The following is a 9,365-nucleotide window of genomic DNA, read 5'->3' as shown; positions in this document are numbered from 1 at the left end:
AGGCTGCTCAGCACTGGTCTGTGAACAAAAAGCTGGTCTGTAGAAGACAAATCTGGGGGAATTTTTTAAATTCCAAAAATAGACAGAGGGGGAAATATGCCAGTAAGATGGATCTCATTTCATTTCCCAAATCCCTCTGGTCTCCAGAGTTCATTCTTTGCTCTTAATGTTTCATGCTATGGCTTATTTTAGTCTCCTTAGTGGAAAGTTTAAAACATTTACTTAAAGGCAAATCTTCAGCTGGCATAAACTGTCACAGCTCTCTTGGCTTCAGTTGCCTTCAGTAGAGGAGCTGCCCTTTAGCATTTAAATTGCTTATTAGAAAGTGGAAAAGCGAGTTGCTTGAAGTCATTTGCAAAGACTAAAGAGAATGGGGAGTATAAAGCGAGGGGCCACAGTATAGATCTCAGATGAGAAACAGCCTTTCTGCATGGACAGGTGCAAATATAGAGCAGTTGCAGCACACACTGCTTCTCAGATCCCCCTCCACAGCAGCTGTCAGTGCCCCCTGGCAGCACTGAGGGGTCCATAGGTGTATCTGCTGGGCAGAAGGGAGGAAGGCTGCAAGCATCTCTTGCAGAGCACTGAATGAGCCAGCCCTGGAGTCAGGTAAATTGGCCATATCCAAACAGTGCTTCATTGTGCCAGGGAGATGTATGCAGAAGCACCAAAGGGGTTGTAATAAATATTTTCCAAACTGCTGATTAATTCGGCGGGGGGGAGAGTATGACTTGGAACACATGAACCCACTTGCTACAGCCTCCCAGCCAGCCAGGAAAGTCACTGCTTCAGCCATATGGCTGGGATAGAGGCTCCCTCTTGTATTTGGCAAGTGTCAGTGACCCATCCAAGAGCCATCTCGCTTTCAAACTCCATCTGCACTGACCTGTTGTGCAGCAACATGATACTGTCATCGCTGCCCAGTTCCCAGTTCATCTCCTTGTACTGTTTTGTGCCTTACTGCGTTGATTTCTTTGTTTTCAGAGGAACTTTGTGTGAATCTATGGCAGTCTGGTTCAGAATTATCAGTGATCCCTTCATGAATGCACCCCTCTTCTCTCCTTCAGCATCACTTAACTCTCAGGCTGCAGATGTTCAGCTCAGGCACAGCTCTACTCCTCACTCCTGCACTCTCTCCCTCCTCTAGCAGGGCAATCTTGATAACATCCATCTGGGCTTCCACCATGTATGTTGTCTTCCTGCTCTGGTCCCTCTGTCCTGTACCTCCTGTCATAAATTTGAACAGTCACAATCCTGACCTCGCTGATTCTCTGCTAAATGGCAAAAGCAGGGCTGTTCCGATCGACACCAGCCTGACTAAGACCAGAGCAGACTTTCAAAGCCCAAAGGATTGAAATGATTTTTTGCCAGTGCCCTGGCTGGATTTGTGTCTCTGTAGGAATGTGTACAGTTCCCTTCGCTTTTGCAATGGCACCAGGGTGTTGATGAACTGCAGTGCTGCTATTTATCCCTTAATTACTCCCATGACTCACATGAAAGTAACAATTTTCCATGGAAACAAACACAAGCAGAACTGACACCACTCGAGCTGCCCTTATTTTGAAACACATTCTGTACTTTGGGTTTCAAGGGTGGCAACTCAGGAGACAGCTTTACCCTCCTGGTGTCAGGGTTTGCTGGTCGGAGGAGTGAGACTCACTGGGCACTTTGCTCCAGGCCAGGGAGAAAAGGTTGAGCTGCTGTGCTACAGCCATGTGGGGCTGAGAATCACTGCACATGCTGTGAATTTTGGGGCAGATGAATGCTGAGCATGGCTCCAAACAGGGTGGTTCCTGTCCCCAGTGATTCTGAGGTGTTCTTAAGACGTGTTCATCTGCTGATGTTCTTGCCAAGACGCTCCCTCTATTTGGTTTCCCTGCTGCTTTATGTTTTCACATGTCTCAAGATGCTCAAGCAGAGAGAGCAATACAAGCGCCGCTCCTGGATCTTATCTGGGGATATTTATCCTGTTCTGTGCATTGTAGTAATTACATGTGCCACAGCTGGGTGGGATCGTCCCTGGCTGTGTCAGTTTTTTTAAACAACTGATGCAATAATTAGCTGGCAGATCTCACTCACATCTTTTGGGCCAGTCTGGCATCCACTCCTATGGGGTTTTCTGTGGACTTTGATGGAGTCGGTGTCCCTGGAAGCTTTCAAGAATTGTGGAGATGTGGGTCTGAGGATCATGGTTAGTGGGCACGGTGGGGATGGATCGATGGGTGGACTCAGTGATCCTAGTGGTCTTTTTCAGAATCATTCTGAAGCTCTTCCTATGTGTTTGATACTTGTAAATTAGCATGTATAGGGGAGACAGGATCATCTGGAGGAGTCCTCATCTTTTACAAACATTCTTGCCTTGTCTTGGCACTAGACTTGTCAAAAGTTGTCCTAGTTCAGCTGTGGAGCCAAGAGAAACAAGGCAGAGCCTGAACTGTCAGCCTGATTTCCCTACTTGCAGCTACCATTATTTGCAGCAATTAGTTGTCCCTGGTGATGGTGGCCCAGCCCCTCCCCACCTTGTGAGGCAGGACCAGAGATGTGCACATCATTCCTCTGAGCTGTGCCTCAACACTGAAATCATACAACAAAGGGAGCACCCATGGCAAATCAAACACATCCAGATTGGGGGACATTGCAGCCCTGCACTCTGACCAGACAAAAACTGTCCTTGTGCTATCCTTTCCCAAGTCAGGGGATTGTAATATCGATGCAGATGTAGAGATGGGAGTGCTCAGAGCACTTTTGCCATTGCATGTTTTAAGAGATTTGATGCAGAGTCTGTTAAACTTGGCTGGTAATGTGCTTAGACTTAGTGCAGATAAAGTTGCCTTGGTGTGATACCTCTGTGCTCCCCCGACACAAACTCTTTAGCTTTGCAAAGTGTGGTTTAAAACAAAAATTTTAAAAATGCAACTTTGGCTGTGCAACCTATCCAGGAAATGTGTATAGAAACCGTCTGCTCAGGAAATACCTACAAAGGGAAGCTGGGGGAGGGAGTGAAGCCGGGCAGACCTGGGTTCTTCTCCCAGCCCGTGTGCAGCTTCTTCCCTTCAACTTCCTCAGGGCTGTTGGCTGTCTTTGTTTTGCCTCCTAGGCCCCACATGTTACAAACGTCTTTAATGAGGGTTTGTAAGCTTTCCATCACACTGGAGTCTTGTCATGGCTCTTCTCCTGTGAAGCAGAAACCTGCAGCTATGGCTTAAGCCAAACAGAGCCGGAGCTCAGGAAACCACTGAGCTGTTCTGAAAGCCTGCCTCAGAGGAGAGCCCTACATTTCTGACTTGATCTAGGACTGAATCAGTAATATAAACATTAGGCTGAATCTCCTTCCCTAGAGGCCTTGGTCTCTTCATCTCCCTTATTGCTCCCAAGGAGCTGATGAAGTGGCTGTGCCTCGTGGCACTGTCTCCCCCAGGACCACTGGGGATTTTCAGCCTGGGCTGCAGCAAGGGTACAGGGAAGGAAAGAACAGATGTCTGAGGAGCATCCACCAGAGAGGGATCAGGACAGGAGCAGACAGGACAGGAGATGGGCCAGATAGGGGCACAGTGGCCATCACCTCCTTTCTGCCCCACACATGGACAGCTGTTGGTCCAGGGACAGCTGCTGCTTGACTGACTGCAGCACAGTGCCATGGGGCCATTCCCACGGGCACAGTGTTCCATGTGGGTACAGCAGGAAAGGACAAATAGAAGCAAAGGAACGACAGGGGGGAAAAAAAAAAAAAAAAAAAAAAGTCAAAAAAAGCAAACAAACAGAAAACACAATAATTATCTCCCCCATGAAAATCTTCACAATTCCAGTGTCCTGCCGCAGGGTTATTGCCTTGACTCACCTCATGCATTTGCCAGCAGCAGTTTCTGCTTTCAACAAGTGACTTTGAAATATGTCACCATTTCAAGTGGGAAGGCAGAGAGATGGAACTGCCTGGTTCCATTTCCTACTCCGGGTTTAACAGAGGGCTGAGATGCGAAGCACAAAGCAGGGTATCTTCACACCCCCACTTGACCTGGGCCATTCAGCCAGAGCAGTCAGGCTGCAGCTTCAGCTTGTACATGGAGATGGCTCTGCCAAACACCCTTCACCTCCCAGCTTGCAGAAATAACACCTTCCTCAGTTCTTTTTCCTCCATTGATCAGTGTGGGGTGACTGCAGCAAGTGGCTGTGCTTTCGCAGGTATGGGCTCCAAGGCTGCTCTAGGAAAAGAGCTTAATTGCCTCTTGCACGTCTCTTGAATCAGGGACATCTCTCAAGCCCAGCAGCTTCAAAGACACATCCCCTGCATTCTATCAAAACAACGTTCAGAAAGCAGCTTGAATTTCTTCCAGCTGGCCTCATGTTACAGAGATCCCTATCAGCACCTGGGAGGAAAGAATTAGCAAGGAAAACAAGCGTCTCTTTAAACTTCTGAGAGGAGAAAAAAAAAAAAAGCTAAGAAAATGGCCATGTAAAACACATAGATTTAGCCCAATAATGTCCAACCAGTGCAATCTTTTCCTAAAATTGTTTGAGGTAGAAAGCAGCCTAATGGTTGGATTTCCTTGTATCAGCCAGAGACTTTGAACACTAATAAGAGAGCTTTGCCAAAGCCCTTGCACAGGTACTGCCTGTACCACCTCCCTCCTGGCCATTTGCAGTGAGCTGGGCCCTCCTAAGCACAATGCTGACACGGCAGGAACACATGCCTGTGGAAGCAGAGGTCAGCAGAGCAGACAGTCCAACACACTGGAGTTTCAAAGGCGCCCACATGGCTCTCCTTGCCAACCCAGCCAGCCACCGCCAGGGATTTCTTGTGACTCTTTCCTCAGCAAAGCACCACGGTCGCAGACGTTTCCCTTTTAGTGGGAAATCCAGCAGTCGGGCTCAGGGTGAGCCTGGAACAAGCAGCTCCCTTAGTAGCAGAGCTTCCCACACTCAAAGCACTCCCCGAATCTCCGCGGGTCCCTTTTGTTGTGGCTACTGCTGAGCTGCCTCCTCCTGCACAGCTGTCCCACACCCTGCCCAGCCCTGCAGCCATCCTCAGCATCGCTCCTTTGGTGCACGGACCGACTCACTGGCACACAAACAACTCCTTGTAAAGAGCAGATACCCTCCATTTCAAAGAGCAAAGTCTGCAGCTGGGGAAAACTGGCAGAGGACACAAACTGAATTTGTTTTCGCTTTGTGCTCCCTGGGGTTCCTCACACAAAGAGAGGAGAGCCCTGCAGCATGAGGTGGGGTTTGGGGACCAGAACTTGGTGCCTTTGCATGTTAGAAACCATTTCCGTTAGCAAGCCTTACAAGTGCTGTCTCTGCTGGATCATCAGTGGATACAGCAGTTGCACTCAATGATCCTTATGCGTCCCTTCCAACTTGGGTTGTTCTGTGATTCTGTGTTTATGCAGTTGGGATCCCGCAGTGCTATTTTTCTGTCTTTCCTGATACTGTCTCCCCCCAGTTCAGACTGCTGATGGGCCCAGCTTCGTGCTGGCTCTCCTCAAAGGAGGGCATTATGTTATGCCATCACTTCTCGTACTGTTCTTTTATCTGGCAAATTTTCATTATGATTGCAAAAAAAAATCGCATCCATCTTGGTTATTCAGCTATTACTCACAGCTGTCTTCCCTTCCTCTACCTAAATACAAAGCTGGATAAATACATAGGCAGATACGAGAATGAAAAGAGAATGAGAGAGAGAGAAGGAGCAATTCATGGTGATTACTGACCCAAATCAAGTCCGAAAGGGTGAGGAATTGCACTGAGCTGCACCAATTTACACCTTTCTGAGATACTGACTTGCCCTGGCAGTAAAACATTTCTAATTACCTGAACTCAGCATATTGTCTGCTTGGATTTAGTGTGCAATTAAGGGAAAATTCACAAGGTGCAATTAAAGCAGAACTTACAGACTGATGTTTCAGCTTCTGAGAGTCAAAAAGGTGAGCTTGAGCACATGTAACTTCAGAGACAAACCTAATCTTCCCCTCTTGCAGGGAAGATGCACATAACAACAGTGAGTGGGGCTTTCTTCAATTTGCTTTATCCTATGTGTATTTAAGATAACCCTTTTTTCCAGAATTTTATTTAGCTACTCATACTACAAACACAAGGACAGATGGCCACCAGATCCAACTCAATCAGCATTCTGTATGCTGGATTTCAAGCTCAGAAATTCATCTGGTTCTAGTAAAACATAGTCTGAAACCTGCCTGACGTTAACCCAACCAGAGAGTTGTATTAAATTTCTAAGCCTTCCCAATCCTCACAGGAGATTGAGAAGGCATTTTTAGAAAGGAGTTGATTAGGAGTTTAATTATCAGATATCAAAACCCATTCTGTAGCTGGGGTCTCACTGGAGAACGGCATTTTTAATGGGAGACTCCAATTCTGTTTGTTTCTTCTTGAAATTCAACGTCCGGACCTCGGCGGTGCGTGCTCAGTCATGGCAATTTGAGCTGTTTTCCCATGGCTTCTTCTCATTCCTCTTCTCATCAGATCTCGTTGCCATTAGCTGTAGGGTAGCAGGGCTCAGCACCTCAAGAGTGCCCTGTTCCAGGGAGCTGCTGTTGCACAGAGAGGACAAGCAAGCAGTTCTTCAGGGCCAAGGATGATGGAAGAGGACTTTGAGGCTCCATCAGACTTTTGGACTTCTGCACAATGGCAGCCCATGGGCGTGCAGGTGTCCAGGTGCATCAGAGCCACAGCAAAGCTTTCTTTGCCTCACCCCGTGTCCTCAAATCCTCTGTCCTTGAAGCTGACACGGTGATCATTTCACCCTCTTCAGAAACACCCAGCTATTTTATCCCTCGTGCCACAGGCTGTTAGAGATGTGTGTGCCGCCGCATCAAACGCTGTTGCTTCTATTTGCATAACTGTGGCATGGGGACGGCTGGCTAGAAACCAAAAACCACTCCAAATGGCACAGAGGCGACAGCCATCTGTGTCTTTTTCACATTTGGTTTCATTGTTTTAGGATCGGATCCAACCACTGCAACCTACAGTAACTCTAGACTTCTCGAGCCTCGGAGCTCTCCTTATAGCACGATCTGTGGTTTCATTGTGGAGAAGCAAACCTGGAAAAAAAAAAACTTGTTGGACTGAATCAGAAGTATTTTAGTTAGTGCAGCAGGAGCTGCCAGTGGTGAAAATAGCACTCCAGAGCATGAATGAACGGAATGGTGTTCCCTTCTGCGCACGTCAGACAGTTTGAGCCTAACTCAGCGTTACGGGTGTGCTGGACAGTGTTCTCTCAAGATGTATTTCCATTGCCACGTCATAAATATAAATGTTCTTTATGAGATACCCGTGGACAGAAGGAATCTAGTGTTTGCTAAAGGTTTTTTTTTGATGATGTGTATTGAAAGCCTTTCTGTTTGGCATTAATTAACACAATGTACTATGTTGCAATTTCCCAGCACTGACATATCCAGATTCCTGCTAGGAATTGGAATTGGCATCGAGCAACACCCACCCCTCCACCCAGACAGAAACCACCAAGATGTCCCTCCCTCGGATGAAGCTCATGTGTCACTCACAACCCATGGCAGAGGACATGCAGGGACTTTTGGCAATACAAAACCAAGCCATTTCTAACAGACCTGAGACTGGGACCTTCAATAGGAGCTCTCCCTTGTGTCCCCAATGCCCAGTGCCTTTGGCTGGGGGCAGAGATACCCTCTTGTTTTGGTGTGTGCTGTGGTATTTCTGATGGCTAGATTCTGCTCTTACTAACAGCCAAGAGAGAAGGGAATATGTGTGAATTTCCTGCCTGCTTTATCCTTTCTTGAACATCTATGCATGAAAAACACTTGCTGCCAGCCCCAAGCTGCAGGGATAATTTAATGTTGTGCCAACCAAACTGCCAAACAATGAAAACTTTTGACTCGTGTGTTTCAGTAGTGTTGCAGAGAACATACCTTCACATAGCTGAATAGGTCCTACACTACTCAACTTTTCTCCTTTCTCAGACATCCCACCACAGTTATGCTGACCCATTCCGTGGCTCCCAAGCTCCCTGCATTGACCTGAGGATGATTCCCCCATTGACTCTGGTGCACTCAGCCCTTCCCAGCACCACGCTTTCTGCATCAGCAGTGCTGTTACAGACAGGCCTCTGTGTACCAAGTTCATCTTTTTTACACCAGCAGCCTTCCTTCGCATCCATTTCTTTTTTAACTCAGAAATACATTTGTTGCAAATAGATGCCAGCAGCTCTCAGTGCCAAGAAGATTCAGTGCTCCTTCTGCTTGCTCTGTTTTCCAGTGAACTATATCAGTTTTTACTTGTTTCCCCATGACCTTTGGAGCCCATTCAAAGTCATCTTCCTTTTGCTTTGCTTTAAGTTCAGTCCCATGCATGTTGCCAGCTGATTTGTTGCCTGTTTTCACACGTCGCCAGCAAATCACCACCTCTTCATATTGTTTAGACAGTCATCAAATGTAGGCCTGCCAGCAGTCTTTGTTAATGGAGTAGGAAGTCTTGGTACATCTCACTCATGTGGCCTGAGAGGAACCAGAAAGCTGTTTGATTTCAGCTGATGAATCTTTAAAGTCCAGTGTGGGACTTTTATGGCCAGAGCAAGGTCAGGCTTCACTGAACAAAGCCTTTTGGTCTATTGATATGGATCCAAGCTCTGCCTGTCTGTCTCCTGATACAGACCGTGCTCTACCATGCTGGAATTGTGTCCTTCAAGTCGTGCCAGAGGTTTGACTTGTGCTAGCTTTGGATGGAGACAGCTTGTATCATGGAGCCACGTGGGTCTTCCCAGTTCCTCTCCTAAGCCGGTCCCAGTTACAGGCAGGTGGGATCACTGGAAGGTGAGGGGGCTTTGTGGCTTGTAGCTCTGTCTATCCTTGCAGCATCAGATCAGCAAGAGCCAGGGTGGACATAGGAGCTTCAGGTAGGGTCCAAAGTCCACAGGCCATGCTCAGGCTCAGCTCCAGCACCACGCAGCCTGTGAAGTGCTGTTCCTGTGCCTGGAAGGCTCCATCATTTTCACATACTCCTCAGAGATGTATATTAAGGCTCATTTGTGGTACAGATTGATTGAATACTTATTGATCCAGGTGACTCGGTTAAAAGCAAGATTTCTCCTGATTCAAGACTAAAATCTGTATTTCCTTCCAGAGGACAGTTGGAATGAGAAGATATAGCATGGTTAACCAAAATCCAGACTCATCTGGGCTCCTTGGGCATCTCCCGCTGCATCATTCAGGACTTGAGGTATGTATTTATTTCTGGGAGCACAAACATGGTGCAAAACTATTCAGGCTGTATTTTCTGCATATGGTGCATTGAATCCCTAGAGAAAATGGTTTAAAGAGGCTTAGTGCTCAGATAGGACTGATAGTTTTACGTAGCACAGTGAGTGCAGTGAACTTCAA

This window comes from Phasianus colchicus, chromosome 18 (genome assembly GCF_987193195.1).
Source record: "Phasianus colchicus chromosome 18, bPhaCol1.hap1.1, whole genome shotgun sequence".
NCBI lineage: Eukaryota > Metazoa > Chordata > Aves > Galliformes > Phasianidae > Phasianus > Phasianus colchicus.
This window is presented reverse-complemented; position numbering follows the sequence as displayed.